Below are 16,309 nucleotides of genomic sequence, written 5' to 3' on the forward strand. Positions count from 1 at the left end.
GGCATCACATTGTTTTGAGAATAAAATTGTACTACCTATTTCTTATTCCAAATAAAATTAAATGGCTATTAGGCTCTCTGATGTAAAAGTTCAAAACAGATCTCTAATCTGAAGACTGCAACTCAGTTTACAAATAGGGTTAGTAGAATGTGGAATCAAAACTACCTTGGATTGGTTGTTCTCAGTCTTGATGTATCAAATGATCCCTTCAAACTCTAAAGTGGGTGTGTCCACAATGGGTTTGCTGAGCAAAGTTGAACTTGAGACTCCAGAAATCTTGATTTATATCAGGCTCCAGCTCATCCATCTGATCCTCCCCATGCCAGTATACTCCTTAACTATCAAAGATTCAAGAAGGTAGTCTGTCTCACAGTTTACTCTGGCCTTTCCCAACAAGGGTCAAGGCAAAGACTTTCTTCAAGCCATTATTTGAAGCCATACCTCAGAAAATACATGGCTTATTCCCAACTCCTTCTTCTTTCCTCAGTACATTTCCTTCCTCCTTTGCAATAGATCATAATTTACCTTTAGCCCACAGCAAATTACTGTCCTCCCTTGTTGCACTAAAGCAAAGTAATAATACTTGAATCTCCAACTACAGAGGTAGCTGACAATAAATCATTTTCAAATTATTTTAAACTTCCCTCTTTATTTATGTGCCTGTGTGTGCATGGGCACTTGTACCAATAACGTTGTTCTAGGCTTAGAAGGATCCCTAGGTTAATAATGTAATTTCTGAAGTTTACTTGGGCAATAATTTTATCTTGAAATAATTTACAGAGTTCAGAATTTCTAATTATAGGGCAGGTAGAAATTAAGACATAAATCATCCCAAAAGAAAATAATTTTAATTTTATTCCTTGTTTGTATGTTTTAACCTTTGGGAACACTAACATAAAATAAAGTCTATTTATATGTATATGGATATATATGCAAATTTCTATGATCTGTTCTTGAATGTCCACACAGAAAATTTTCTGCCAAGCATAGAAAATGTTTATCAAAGACAAGATGCTCTTAAACTCTGTGATCAATTGTTCACAGTAATAAATCAATATGCAAAAAACACTTACTCTCCACCTACAAACATGCAGGTTATAAGTGACGGAACCTAGAATAGAGTATGTGATATTTCTCAACTCATTATTATAAATAATAGTCACATCAGAATGAATGAAAAAGTCACATAGCATCTTTGAAGTACATTTTTGACTATTAACATAAACATATGTCCTTTCAATTGTTGACAGAGTTTCTAGAAAGCAGTAAAATTATCTCATAACTTATTCACTCTCATGGCAAAATAACACAAATCTATGTGAATGACCGAAACATTGAGCTTGGATATTTCATCAATGCTTGCAGCATCTTTCCAGCTATGTGGTGGATACTGATGTTTGGATGAGCTACTGTTTCCTCAAACTCATGAATGTCAGAATAATTATAACAATTACCTGAGCTAGACCCTCTGGATATACCTTTTTCTCTTCTGATCATTCTGTATTTTTCTTTTTTAAAAAACTTTGCAAAGTTATTTTAGCTACATCCCTTCTTTGCTTACAACCCACAGAATCTGCCTACAATACTCAATAGTAACAAAGCCCCAAATTCCCCTCTTGACTCTTAAGACTCTGTAATCTGACTCTACTTTATGGTCTTTGACTGTAATAAACTCTCTATTTCAGGAAGCCAAGTCTGTTTACCTCTTCTCATTTAACAGGATCATTCCTTCCTCTATCCCTTTACCCATTCTATCCCCTTCCACCTATATGCCTGGCCTTCCTTCCTTCTTCTAGTCTTCCAAAATGAAGCTCAAGCCCCACTTCTCCCATTGGACTTCAAGGAGCACTTCAGTCTGTGATGATGTCCACCTCCTCCTATAGACCTTGTAGTGATGTGGGGTTCGTATTTGAGCAAAAGATTTGATTATACTTGGGATTTAGTCATGCCCAGGTTTGTGGCTAGTCAGTGGTCCACTTGCTGGAGTTGCTTTGCATGAGAGGAGAAGCTTATAAAAAGGAGAAGATGGAAAAACAGGTTGACGAGGTCTGTCTCAGATATAGGCCTTCTTTCCTGAGCCCATGGACCCATGACTGAGCCTGAGAACTCTCCAGGTGGCTTTTGCACCTGATGCTTCTCTAGCACTAACTCACTCTGCCTCCTTCTTCAGCATTATCTTCAGCTTGGTTCCTTGGAGAAGCCTCCGAGACCACCTGACTGGGTCCAACCTCTTGGTATAATCTGTCACATCATGGTGCTTTTCTCCTTTCTAGCACTTAACCCACTGCAGTTTGACTTCTTACTATAATTCTGTTTGTCTTTCCTAGTGCACAGGACAGCAGGAACTATACCTACATTTGCTCACCACCATAGCACCAGTGCCTGTCACAGTGTTTAGCATATCATGGGTGTTCAGTAGATGTGTGCTGAATGAGGAAAATCATGACTGCGACATGGAGAAACATGCACCCCAAAGCTTTGGTGTCTGGGTGACCAGGTGGAACCCCAAGTGGCAAAGAGAGGTGGTCAGTACACTGCATCATGGGACACAACACTCCCACAATACTCAGGGGTTTGACCACCTGAGTGGCAGTGAAAGCTTATACCCTCAGCATCCATGTGGGGAGTACTCTCATGGCACGGACTCGCAGTAGGAGCAGCAGGCCAGCCCTCAGCATCTTCCTGAAGGGAGGACAATGACCAAGGAAGCCAAAATGGAGGAAAAGTGCACGAAAGAAGTCTCACGGTGACTGCAACAGACAGACTAGTTGATGAACTTACATGACATTTGTCATGACAATACCTATAACAAGTATGGGGGAATACTGAAAAGTGCTGGAGATTCTGTGAGAGTTGGGGGTAGGGGAGGGCAATAAATTTTTTAGTATTACTGCTGAAATATACACAGGCTGAGAAGGCTAGGCATGGGGGCTGGAGAGACAAGTTATGTAATCTATAGTTCGTACCATACATTTCAGTATTAAATTATTTCATAATTAGTACAGTGCTTATGCATTATCTCCCACTCAACATTTACTACCTGAATGCAGGGCCACCACTTTACATGTTTCCTTCATATATGTCACAATTCCTAACCCAGTCCTGGACTTACAATTAGCATTCAACTCATAAGGCTTTTTTAAAAGATTTTATTTATTTATTCATGAGAGATGCAGAGACATAGGCAGAGGGAGAAGCAGGGTTCCTGTGGGTACCCTGATGTGGAACTTGATCCCAGGACCCTGGGATCACAACCTGAGCCAAAGGCAGATACTCAACCACTGAGCCACCCAGGTGTCCCAATTCATAAGGATTTAAATTAACTATTTGAATACTCTCTTCTGGATACTCCCTTGCAAACTCCCATCAGATATATGCCTACATGACTATATAATATCCAATATGCTTCAAAGCAGAACAAACAACACAAACATTTATTAAGAACTCCAAATAAACCCAACCTAGGCTAAGTAGTTCCACTCAAAGTAAGAACTGTTTGTTTTTTCTTGTTGTTTTTTTCCTTTGACAGATTGTACAGATTACACAACTGAAATGCTTCAGGGACAAGATTGGACAGTAATGAGATGTCAGCAGCAAGTTCTGAAACCAGGGCTTCTGAATCCAGAACCAAAGAACTGGACACATAATCAAATTGCCAGCCTCTGGAAATAACTTTAAACTAACTGTACCCAGATCGCAGTGTACTCAAAAAATTATTTTCCTTATTTCATAAATGTTATTTAAGTGCCTTACAAGGCAAACTAGCTGGCTTCTGCGATGAAGAAAGCATTGCCCACATTGTAAACGTGAGTCATTTCACTTCAAGAACTCTTAGAAAACCCAAGTTGGGCAGCTCCCTTCCTTTCTCTACCACAAATCAAAAACCATACAAATACAGTTTAAAAAGCTCAATAATTTATGAATATGCTCAAATGAAAAGGGTTAAGCTCTTAATGTGTAATTTAATACAATGTTTAACCACTTTGGGCTTTCAACATTGACCTGTTAACCAACAAACTATTCATTTAGTCCCACTAATGACTTCGACTCATAATTGTATTTCCTACAAATTATTGTCCAAGCATTTCAGTGCCATTCATCCATAATTACACAGTCCCAGAGAACCATCTTACCAAATGGGCATGGAGAGAAAGAAAATAATCTTTGTGAGTTAATACACTTTAAAATCACTAATTGCCCTCTGTTTATTTTGCAGGACTTCAGTCTTTATTCCAAGTGAATAACTGCCAAGACCTTTCCAAATCACTGGGGGCGGGGAGGTAGTGTAGGATGAGGAGAGGAAGGAGAGGGAGAGAGAGGGAGGGAAGGAGAGAAAGAATAATTTCATTAAAATAATGTTCACATCAAAATAGAAAGATAAGGGAATTCACAGAAGAACTAGAAATATTTTTCTGAAATACATGCAAATTATTTCCCCCTATTTCTACATGAGCTTCATATTACGCACAGTAAAATGATGAACGCTGTCTCCTTTGTATGTGTAGATGAACATTTCTCATGCACTAGAAAAGACAGACATGAAGAGAACTGGGTCCCTGTCTGCCAGGGTCCATGGCCAGTACAGGAAATAGACAAAAATCACAAATGCACCATGTTATGTGTTAAGACAAAGGGTATCCAGGGTCTACTGGTACAGCCATGGAGCACCTCACTCACACAAGAGGAGGGGTTGTTTCTGGGATTGCTTCCCAGGAGAAGTGATGATTGAGCTGGGTCTTTAAGGATAAGTCACAGTGGGCCAGGTGAGAAAACGGGCAAAGCACTCCCAGGAAAGGCAATGATGTATATGATTGTGTGGGCCAACATGACACATTCAAATAGTTGCTGTATTGTGGCATGGACAGAATGCACATATACAGAAGGGGGTGTTGCTGATGAGAATGAGAGTATGGGATCCCGGGGTGACTCAGTGGTTGAGCATCTGCCTTTGGCTCAGGGCATGATCCTGGAGTCCAGGATCGAGTCCCATGCTGGGCTCCCTGCATGGAGCCTGCTTCTCCCTCTGCCTGTATCTCTCTCTCTCTCTCTCTCTCTCTCTCTCTCTCTCTCTCTCTGTCTCTCATAAATAAATAAGTAAAACTTTTTAAAAAATAAAATAAATTAAAAGAAAGAGTGAGAGTAGCCTGGAAAGGTGAATAAGACCCACTCAGAAAGGGACTCTCAGGCCCTCCCAAAGAACTAAAAGTTTATCCCAAAAGGAACCACCAAAGGAATATTCAAGATCCTAACAAAGAAATCACACTTTTGTGAGGCTAGTGATATTTTAAGACCATGAGTACACATATTAAACTAAGGGGAGAGAATCCTTAGTGAGAAAATGTATTCACTGCACATTTGGGAGGTTGAGAAAAAACCTGAGTCAAGTCCTAAGATGAACAAGACAGGGGGCAAGAGGAAGCTCGATGTGTTCCAGGAACTAAATGGAGATAGGAGGGTCTGGAGAAGACAAATGAGATGGCACAGCGTGACTGGGAAAGACGGCACAGGACCTTATTGGCCTGTTTTCAAGGACTTAAATCTAACTCAAAATAGTTATGTGATCGAATTTCTGTTTTTAAAAAGGTTACCCTTTTAAAAGGCTGTTGAGTGAAGGAAAGGGAAGGGAAAGTGAGAAGTCTATGTAGCAGGCTGCTGAAATAAATGTAGAAGAGTGCAGTAGTTCAGACAAAATGTTTGGTAAGTTTGATTAATTGTTAGGCAGTACCTCTTGAAAGAAGTATAAAAATTTGAGATATCTTTTGGAGGAGAACCAAGAGGACTGGGTGATTAGATGTAGAGGTAAAGGAGAAGATGCCAATGATGCCTCACAGGCCCAGAGCAGAAGCAAGTTGATAGATAAGCAGGGGCATCTGGGGAAGAAGATAGAGAGTCCATTGAATAAACATTTATTGAACACCTACTATGCTATGTTCCATGTGTTCTCCTAGCCTCTTGGAATATAGTAGTAAGCAAAAGAGTAAAAAATCCCTGCCCTCATATGGTTTATATTCTAGTGGCATTTGCTTTTAGACATACTAAGCTTTAGACATCAGGCAGGTTACAGTTTAGATATTAAAGAGAATATCCAAGTGAAAAGTCTGGAGCTCAGAATAAATGTCTGAGGTTAGATAGAGAAATATATAAAGAGACGTTAATCCACGGAAATGAGTGGGATTGCTTGGGAGAGAGTATATAGCTATAAATGAAGAATATCCAAGCCCAAGCCCATGGGAACTTCATCATTCCAAAACTGAGTAGATGAAGACAAACCTAAAAGGGGCAGTAGAAGGAAGAAAACCAAAAATTAAGATACACACTTGCCCATAACTAAACTAAACAATGCAGTGAAGAGACACTCATTCCTCCCCATCTCCTTACTCTTTTATTATTGTTAACATCTGGGCACCCTGCCCAGTGTCTCTGGTGCTTGAGTTCTATTCCTCACTGTTCATTTCATCCTTCTTCCTACAGAGTAGCAGGATATGGGCTTTGAGAGGAAAGAGATGTAGAGAAAACACGGCCCTTCTACCATTTCTCATTCCTCCCTTCTTCCTGCCAACACTTGGCTCAAATTCTCCAGTCATATACTATCTCTAACAATAGGAGGGGGTGATGGGTAACCAGAGAAACTGGGAAAGGCTGACTATTATAATTCCACCATGCATCTGAGCTGGTTCTCTCTGCTCCCAGAAACCACACTGTGCCAGGAGTCCACCTCCAGCCCACAGAAGCCACTCTTAGGGCAGAGGGACTGAGAAAGCCATTCTCTGTTACTAGTACTCAGTAAGAAAAGAATTAAGATAGTAGAGCCCAAATGGAGAGAGAGGTCTCCCTGGTATCCCATAGTGGAAATGGACCTACTTCCCCACGCAATTAGTCTTATACTCAGTGGTCAGCTACTATACTCCCACTAACATTAGACAGCAAGGAAATTTCGGTGAAATTGGGCTTTGAGGGCTTGCCTGCATCCTTAACCAAAAGGTTATCAGCATTTCTTCGAGAAAAATGCACTCTAAGTTCCAGACAGCCATCTTACAAGGGAACTCTTTGAACTCAAACCATTTGTGAATTGGAAGCGATCCAATTTACTGTACTTTAGAAGAGGAGACTGTGACATTAGCTTTAATGTAAGATTATCTGGCAGACCTAAGAGATGTAATGGGGCATTTTTCATGTACCATTTTCCTCTGTCCTTGAGAACCACTTGCTATGATACCTCTGCTGGTTGAAGATAAAACCTGGCCAGGGAATCCCGCATGAATTCAGCTCTCTGTGTACACTGTGAGCCTTCTGCATCATTACTGGTTAATCTCCGGTCGTACTGATGGAGCAGGGAACATGTGCCTGCAGGAAGAAGGCAGCTCAACAGAGCAATCCTCTAATGTGCAGATCAGCTGGCTGCATCCATAGCTGAGCAGTAACATTTCTACTCTGTGATGAAAGGGAATTGGGCATAGTCTGCTCCCAATGCTGAGAAGAAGTCTACCATTTTGTTGGCACAGGGGTTTAGACCAAGGCTAACCAAGGTTACTTGGATGGTGCAGTGAGCCATGCTTTGATTGAAGGCCATTGCCAAGGCATAAAGGAAAGGCTTACCTTGGTTTCTACCCAATCTGAGCTTAACTATTGCTACTGTGATTAAGAATAAGTGACTGAGAAGAATATAAAGATAAAGCTCAACATACCCAGGAAATAGTAAATTGTAAGATACATGGAAATAACTGTAACACTGTTCCTAGCTCCTTCAAGGATTTCAGGCCAATTAAATAAATGATGTTCTTAGGCCTTACAGAACTGTTCTGGCCAGTCCTTTACTTAAAGTAGAGGTGCAAAATCCTGATGGTATGAGCAAAAGCCTTCTGCAGTATGCCTTTAATTCCCACTCCTATTCATTGTCCAGGAAATATATAAAACTTCAGATATATTTCAGACCAGATAGTATTTTTGATAATCATTGCTTGGAGTGGAGGCAACAATGAGGGGGAAAAGGGCTAATTTTTAATGGCATAATTTCTTTTTAGAAAAGCAACTGGTAAGTAATGTTAATATAAAAATATAAAGAAGCAAAATGAAGATAATAAAAGCATTCACAATCTTACAATGACTAATAAATGTCTTTTCTTTCCTATCCTTTCTTTCTTATGTTCACAAGTTGACAAAATGTCATATATAAATAATTAATTCTGTACATACCATAGAATTATGCTATGATTCTCAACATACCATTTTTGAAAATTCTCTTTAATTTAGTAAATATTAATATATTAATATATTTAATATAATATATATTAATGTTTTCTTTATTTAATATTATACTTAAAAATAGCTGCATTATATATTATTTAACTTCATAATGGTATCATAGTATCCCATTTAAAAGTTATGCATTTTGTATACTAATCCTTTATTCCTTTGTACTCAGTTTCTTCTCAATATTTTGCTCCCATAAATAATGCAAACATGGACATTCTTGAGCATAATTTTTATGCATGCTTCATGATCACTTCCTTAGAACGAACTCCCAAAAGTGGCATAGCTGTATCAAGGTACATACCTCGTTTTAAGCCTATTGATATAATTACCAAATTTCCTTACAGGAAGACTCACAACTTCTATATTTACTAGCAGCATACATGTTTGCCTTCCTCATACTTTCTACTACTTTTTTTTTTTTTTTTTTTGGTTTTGGTTTTGGTCAATTTGATTACTAATGGAAAAAGAAATCACTTTTGTTTTAATTTGTGTTTCTTAGATTTCAAATGAGGAGAAGGTAGAAGAAAACTCATAAAAACCAAAAAGAATCTCTCTTTCATTGTCAACATAAGATAAACCTGAGCCTTCTCCACATGCATTCAGATTAACTGGACATTTGCATTAATTATACAGATGTGTCTATTCACATTATTTGCCAGATTTTATTTTATTATTTTTTTAATTTTTATTTATTTATGATAGTCACACAGAGAGAGAGAGAGGCAGAGACACAGGCAGAGGGAGAAGCAGGCTCCATGCACTGGGAGCCCGACGTGGGATTCGATTCCGGGTCTCCGGGATGGCGCCCTGGGCCAAAAGCAGGCGCCAAACCGCCGCGCCATCCAGGGATCCCTCTTTGCCAGATTTTAAATTTGGTCTAAAAAGTTGTTTATAAAAGATGTTAATCTGTATGTAAGTCAGATAAGAATTCAGCATGTGATAAAGGTGACATTTAAAATTCTAAGGAAATATTGCTGCATTAGTTTCCTACTGCTGCAGTAACAAATAAGCACAACATTATTGTCTAAAAACAACACAAATATATTACCTAATAGTTCTAAAGGTTAGAATTCCAAAACTGGTTTCACTGAGCTAAAATCAAGGCGTACATAAGACTATTTCCTTTTGGAGACTCTGAGGAAGATCTGATACCCTGCCTTTTTAACTGTTAATGGCCACCTTGTATTCCTTGGCTTGTGGACTCATGTTCTTCAAGGTGCATCCCTACTATCTCTGCTTCCTTCAACCCCATCTTCTTTTTTGTATGACTCCTCCTGCATCCCTCTGATAAAGACCAATGTACTTACATTAAAACCATTCGGAAATCCACAATAATCTCTCCATTTCAAGATCTTTAATTTAATCACATCTGAAAAGTTCCCTTGGCCAAATAAGGCAAACTTCATGGGTCCCAGGAATTGAGACATGAACACATTTGGGACCATTTGTCAGCCTAGCAAAACTGCATTGTTAAATAAACAGTATCAAGAAAACTGACTAACCATTTGAAGAAAAATAACATTTAAGTCAGGTAACTTACTTAAAAATAAATAAATAAATAAATAAATAAATAAATAAATAAATAAATAAAAGTAATAAATAAATTCTAGATAGATTAAAGCAGAAGTTGGCAAAGCTGTTCTGTAAAGAATCAGATAACAAATTGTTAGGGGTTTGTAGGCCAGGAGGCCTGTGTTGCCACTGCAGCATGACACAGCCATAGATAACACCTAAACACATGGATGGGCATGGCTGTGTGAAATAAAATTTTGTTTACAAAAACAGGTAATGGTTCAGATATACCAATGGGCCATAGTTTGCCAACTCTGAATTAAAGACTGGGTTTAATGCACATGAGAAAATGCTCTGCATCACTTGCCATCAGGGAAACACAAATCAAAACCACAATGAGATACCACCTCACACCAGTGAGAATGGGGAAAATTAACAAGGCAGGAAACAACAAATGTTGGAGAGCATGCGGAGAAAAGGGAACCCTCTTACACTGTTGGTGGGAATGTGAACTGGTGCAGCCACTCTGGAAAACTGTGTGGAGGTTCCTCAAAGAGTTAAAAATAGACCTGCCCTACGACCCAGCAATTGCACTGTTGGGGATTTACCCCAAAGATGCAGATGCAATGAAACGTCGGGACACCTGCACCCCGATGTTTCTATCAGCAATGGCCACAATAGCCAAACTGTGGAAGGAGCCTCGGTGTCCATCAAAAGATGAATGGATAAAGAAGATGTGGTTTATGTATACAATGGAATATTACTCAGCAATTAGAAACGACAAATACCCACCATTTGCTTCAACGTGGATGGAACTGGAGGGTATTATGCTGAGTGAAATAAGTCAATCGGAGAAGGACAAACAGTGTATGTTCTCATTCATTTGGGGAATATGAATAATAGTGAAAGGGAATATAAAGGAAGGGAAAAGAAATGTTGGGAAATATCAGGAAGGGAGACAGAACATAAAGACTCCTAACTCAGGGAAACGAACTAGGGGTGGTGGAAGGGGAGGAGGGCGGGTGTTGGAGGGGAATGGGTGACGGGCACTGAGGTGGACACTTGACGGGATGAGCACTGGGTGTTTTTCTGTATGTTGGTAAATTGAACACCAATAAAAATTAATTAAAAAAAAAAAAAAAGACTGGGTTTAAATTTAAGACTCTGGTTTCAGAGTCTCCAAAAGGAAACAGTCCTATGTATGCCTTGATTTTAGCTCAGTAAAACCAGTTTTAATGTGGAAAAATAAATAAATAAAAAATAAATAAACAAACAAACAAACCAGGAAACAAATAGGCAAATGTTTATGTCATCCATAAAAGAGTTTTCTGGGGTGCCTGGGTGACTCAGTCAGTTAAGTGTCAGACTCTTGATTTTGGCTCAGATCATGATCTCATTGGGTTGTGCTGTCAAGCCCCATGTCTGGCTCACACTGGGAATGGAGCCTACTTAAGATTCTCTCTTTCTTTAAAAAGGAAAAAAAAAAAAAAAGACTTGTAGACTTGCTATTATACAGGTCAGAAAATGTCATAAAAATACTGAAGGTAAATAACTGGGAAAGAAACAGGTTCTTTATGCCCCGATCAATAATATTTCAAAGGTGGGAAAAAGAAATTACAAAAAGAGCCAATAACGTGAAAAATTAAAATTGAAAAGACTATTCTGGAAACCTGAAAGGAGTATCTTCAGTTTGTCTTTCTGCCACAGCTATGGGTACACAAAATAGAAGTGAGCCACGTGTATCTTAAGCATATGAAAAGGATGGAATGAGTGTTACCTCCCTGTCTGGACCTGGTTTCATTATTGGTAAGACAAAAGTAATAATCCCAGTCTTTGCTACTTCATAAAGTTGTTGTGAGAGTTAAATGAGAGGAAAGAATGGGAAGGAGTTTTGAAAATTATAAAGTGCCAGGATGTAGGTAAAATCCAATTTTAACAAACACTGCATATAATGCCGAATTCAACAATACTCTTCCTCCATGACCAGGCTGAAAGCAATACTATTAATAGTACTGCTTTGATGATATACATGGAAGAATTTTCTTTGAAGGAAAAAATCACAAGCTCCAGCCCATGTAACATTCCATTTACTTGGCAACACTGAATTCGTTTTTGATACTAGAAAATGTAAAGAATGTCAAGTCAAGACTATTATTAACCATTTGATAAACTAAGAGTTTACCAAGACTGGAACACTGCAGTGAGGAGGGCAGAGTAGGAGGGGCATGCAGAGACAGCAGAAGGAGTACCCAGAGACTACAACAGATAGAACACCAGAACTGTGTTAGAAACCTTGGACGGGACACCACTGGAGAGCTTTCTCTGAGCAGCAGCATGATATAAACTGATCTGTGCTTTTAAAGGACCACCTTGGCTCCAAGGTAAAGAATGAACTGGAGAGAAACAAAAATGGCAACTAACAGATAAGCCAGAAAGCGTAAACGGTAGTCTGGACACAGGTTGGTGGTATCGTGAAGGAAGGCGATAGTAATGGGGGTGGGAAAAGTAACTAAAGTCCAAGAATTAAAATCAGGACTTGGTGATGGACACAATATAGGGAATGATAGAAAAGGAGAAATTAAGAATAACAACCAGGTCTCTAGGTAATGGATCACTGGAAAACAATGTCATCTCAGCATTCTTAGAATAATAATGAGGCAGCTTTATCACATCAAAACTGTAGGCACATGGGGGATCCCTGGGTTTAGCACCTGCCTTTAGCCCAGGGCACGATCCTGGAGTCCGGGGATTGAGTCCCACATTGGGCTCCCGGCATGGAGCCTGCTTCTTCCTCCTCCTGTGTCTCTGGCTCTCTCTCTCTATGTCTATCATAAATAAATAAATAAATCTTAAAAAAAAAAAAAAACTGTAGGCACATGATAACAACAATAAATAACATCTACTGAGTAGTTGTTTGACGTTTATTCTTGGGCTAAATGCCTTACATGTTTTAGTTCATTTAAACCATAGAGTACCATGAGAAATGTTTGTGGGGTTTTTTTTTTTGTGTGTGTGGTTTTTTTTTTTTTTTTTTTTTTAATTGCAGGCAGAGGGGTGGGGATTGGCAGAGCCACCTGAAGCTTTATTTTGGAACAGACACTTGAATTGGCTTTTAGTTAAGAGGCATGGGCAGGAAGGAGTACCCATGGCAGCAGACTCCCCTCAAGGGTAGGCTGAGGACTGGGGCTGAGCCCTAGGTAGGTCTCCTGTTCTCACCACTTCCCTGTACACCTCCTTTCCCCAAAGTCTCTATGGCAGCACAGAAAGGGGGAGGCTGGGAGAGACCACAGCGGCTATTCCCTTGGACAGGACATTGGACAACTCAGACACCAGCCTCCCATCACAGGTCTTGACCTTCTTCACAACTACAACCTTGAACAAGCTTCCCTGGCTGAAGGGACTAGAGTCCCTGCCAAAGTCAAAGCTGGATTGGAAGTTCAGGTCATAGTTGAGGCCAGGGTTTGTGAGCCTCTCATAGGCCAAGTGCAGGCCACCTGAGTAGCTGTTGGTGGTCTTAGCATGGATACTCATGTTCTGCATCCCAGACTCCAGCTGGCTCTCCTTGCCTTCTAGAAGCTTGTGGTAGGCAGTGACTTGACATTCAGGAGTTCCTGGTACTCATGAAGCTGCTGCGCCATGTCCTGCTTGGCTCACTGTAAGGCAGCCTCCAGCTCAACCACCTTGGCATTGGCATCCTTAACACCCAGCTCCTCATGCTGTTCAGCATCAGCTGTGGCAGCCTCCAGGGAAACCTTCTGGCTTTTGAGGTCCTCAATCTCAGGCTGAAGTCAGCTGATGTTCTGATTCATCTCAGAAATCTCCATCTTCACACACCAGAGGTCATCTTCTTGCTTCCCAGCAAATGTCTGTAGCTCCTCATACTTGATCTGGTACATGATCTTGGCCTCAGCCTGGCTGCACTTGGCGATTTCCTCTTAGTGGGACTTGACCTTGGTTACAATGCCGTCCAGGTCCAAGGAGAAGCTGCTGTCCATGGAGAGGACCAAAGACATGTCTGAGACCTGGGATTACAGCTTATGTGTCTCCCCCTTCATACAGCTGCCTTAAGAAGTTATTCTCACTAGTCAGAGCTTCCAGGAGAGACTCCAGGTCTACCTTGTTTATGTAAACTTCATCTATATCCTTCTTGATGAGGACAAAATCATTCTTCATGTCTGGATATTCTTTGATCTCCTCCTTATGTTTATTCTTGAAGTCCCCCACCAGCCCCTGCATGTTGCCAAGTTCCATGTCCAGCTCCAGCTTCTCCGAGGCTACTGTGTGTCCAGCAACCACCAAGGGTTGTTGATGTAGCTCTCAAACACATTGTCTTTGTTGCTATAAGTAGTTTTCTGCTGCTGAAGGAGGCCCTGCTCAGACTCCAGAATCTTGTTCTGCTGCTTCAGGTGCTGCAACTTGTTGATGAAGGAGGAAAACTTGTAGAGGGTCTTAATCTGCTCCTTTTCCTAGGTGTGCACAGCCTGGATGTTGGGGTCCACCTCCAGCTTAAGGGGGCTCAGCAGGCTCTGGTTCACTGAGATAGCCATGATGCCTCTCACACCCCTGACCTTGCGTAGCCCCTGACCACACTCCTACTGCTGTTCAGACCACCCCAGAAGCTGCTGCTGCTGCCCACTCAGGAGAAGGTGGAGGAGCTGATACATGTGCCAGGTGTACTCATGTAGGAACAGTTGCTGAAGGCCCTGGGGGCTGGAGGTGGACATCTTGTAGGACTTCTGGGTCACCCTAAAGGACATGGTGGAGGCTGGAATGGAGGCTGGGGTGAAGGAGAGTAGGCTGACCCTGATGGAGCTTCAAGAAGGGGCCAAGAAGCTGTTTCTAGGTCAAAATGTTTTAGAATCATTCCAGTTTGATATGGAAACCATAACATTGAGGAATTGACTTTCAAGTTCCACCAGATAACCAGTGATAGAGATGGCATTTGGACCTAAGCAGTCTACTTCCAGAGCCCAAACCCTTGACATTCATCAGGAGGAAGATGAGTGAGTGAGTGTTCTCTGAGTCAGAACAAGTTCTTCTGGAGAAGATGCGGAATGCCAGCAAAGATCCTCATGTGCTAACAGGAGAAAATAAACTATAGAAATATTGAAAGGAAAAAATGGATCTTAGAGATAAGTATTTCCCCTTGGGAAACTATGTGTCAAGATAAAAGGCTTGCTTTCTTCCTGGATTAGGTGTCCAAGATATGATACAGAGTCAGTTATAGAAAATGGGATCCATGTTAGTGATTGTGATGTGTCAACTTGACTGGGCTAAGGCCAAAGACAAGTGGCCAAACATTATTTTCATATGTCTGTGAAGAGGTTTCTGGAAGAGATTAACATTTGAATGAATGGATTAAGTAAAGCTGATTGTCCTCCCTAATGAGGGTGGGCCTCATTCAATTCATCAAAGATCAGAATAGTACAAAAAGGCTAAGTGAGAGGAAAGCCCTGCCCAACTGCTGTGCTGAGACATTGGTCTTCTCCAGCCTTCAGATTTGGAATGAAACACTGGCTCTTCTTAGCTTTCAAGCCTTCTGGCTTTTGGACTGGAACTCACAGCATTTGTTCTCCTAGTTCTCAGGCCTTTGGACTCAAACTAGAACTATATACATCAGTTATCCTAGGTCTCCAGCTTGCTGACTGCAGATCTTGGGACTTCTCAGCTTCTCTAATCACATGAGCCAATTCCTTATAAAAATCTTATTATAATCCACAGTATTAGTGTTCTCAGGATAAATATAACTAATATGATATATCTGTCATCTACATACCTATCTATCTATTTCAACTGTTGATAGGATTAAATAGTGAAAATAGTATCTAAGGCCTTAAATTTCCTATCAAAAATCTTATGATTCCAAAGTTTTTCTCTGAATTTTTTTTATGTTATTCCTGAATGAATAAATCACTGTTAGTCAGAGTTCTCCAGATAAATAGAACCAATATGATATATACATCTATGCAAATATTTTGGAACTATAGGGGCTTACATAGGAAATTTAAGGCCTTAGATACTATCTTTCCATAGTTCATTTTATTAACAGTTGGGATTTTAGAAGGAAGTAGCATGCAGTTTCAAAAAAATCTATTGTTCTAAATTGAAAAATACCTTCCCAATTTATCTTTGTGTGGCCTAAACATTCTATTATAGTACTAAAATTTATAATATGTTAATGCCTCTGCTTTTGATAGGAAATAATAATTTCCTTAGTAGTTAAGAGATATCCACAGCACTCTTCCCTGCCCCACCCTCTCAATCCCTCACTCATTTCTAGGTTATACTTGGCATAGTCCTAGGGAATGGAAAATTCACCAGGCCAAACAAAGGGGAGTCTCCACTTTTACCCTCTTCTCCCTCATAGAGATAGGGAAAAAGTTTCAAGAGGCAGCTCCTTGGAATCTTCTCCTAAATCTAGCAAGGCCTAAAGTAAATAGGTTGGACAGGCTCTCCCCTGAACACTGAGACAAGTCTGCTCTCTTCTCTTCTTAAACTCAGTGGCTACACTAGACTTACATTTTTTTTTTAAGATTTTATTTAT

The 16,309-nt window shown here is 40.2% G+C and overlaps 1 protein-coding gene and 1 pseudogene across 4 annotated transcripts in view; both read right to left on the minus strand.

Moving 5' to 3' along the window:
* Positions 1-16,309, minus strand: part of PKHD1 (PKHD1 ciliary IPT domain containing fibrocystin/polyductin) — a 477,678-nt gene that overhangs the window by 279,743 nt on the left and 181,626 nt on the right. The gene's annotated exons all lie outside the window — the stretch shown is intronic.
* On the minus strand, positions 12,881-14,522 carry LOC140595101 (keratin, type II cytoskeletal 8 pseudogene; annotated as a pseudogene).

The sequence above is a fragment of the Vulpes vulpes genome, chromosome 1 (genome assembly GCF_048418805.1).
Source record: "Vulpes vulpes isolate BD-2025 chromosome 1, VulVul3, whole genome shotgun sequence".
Lineage (NCBI taxonomy): Eukaryota > Metazoa > Chordata > Mammalia > Carnivora > Canidae > Vulpes > Vulpes vulpes.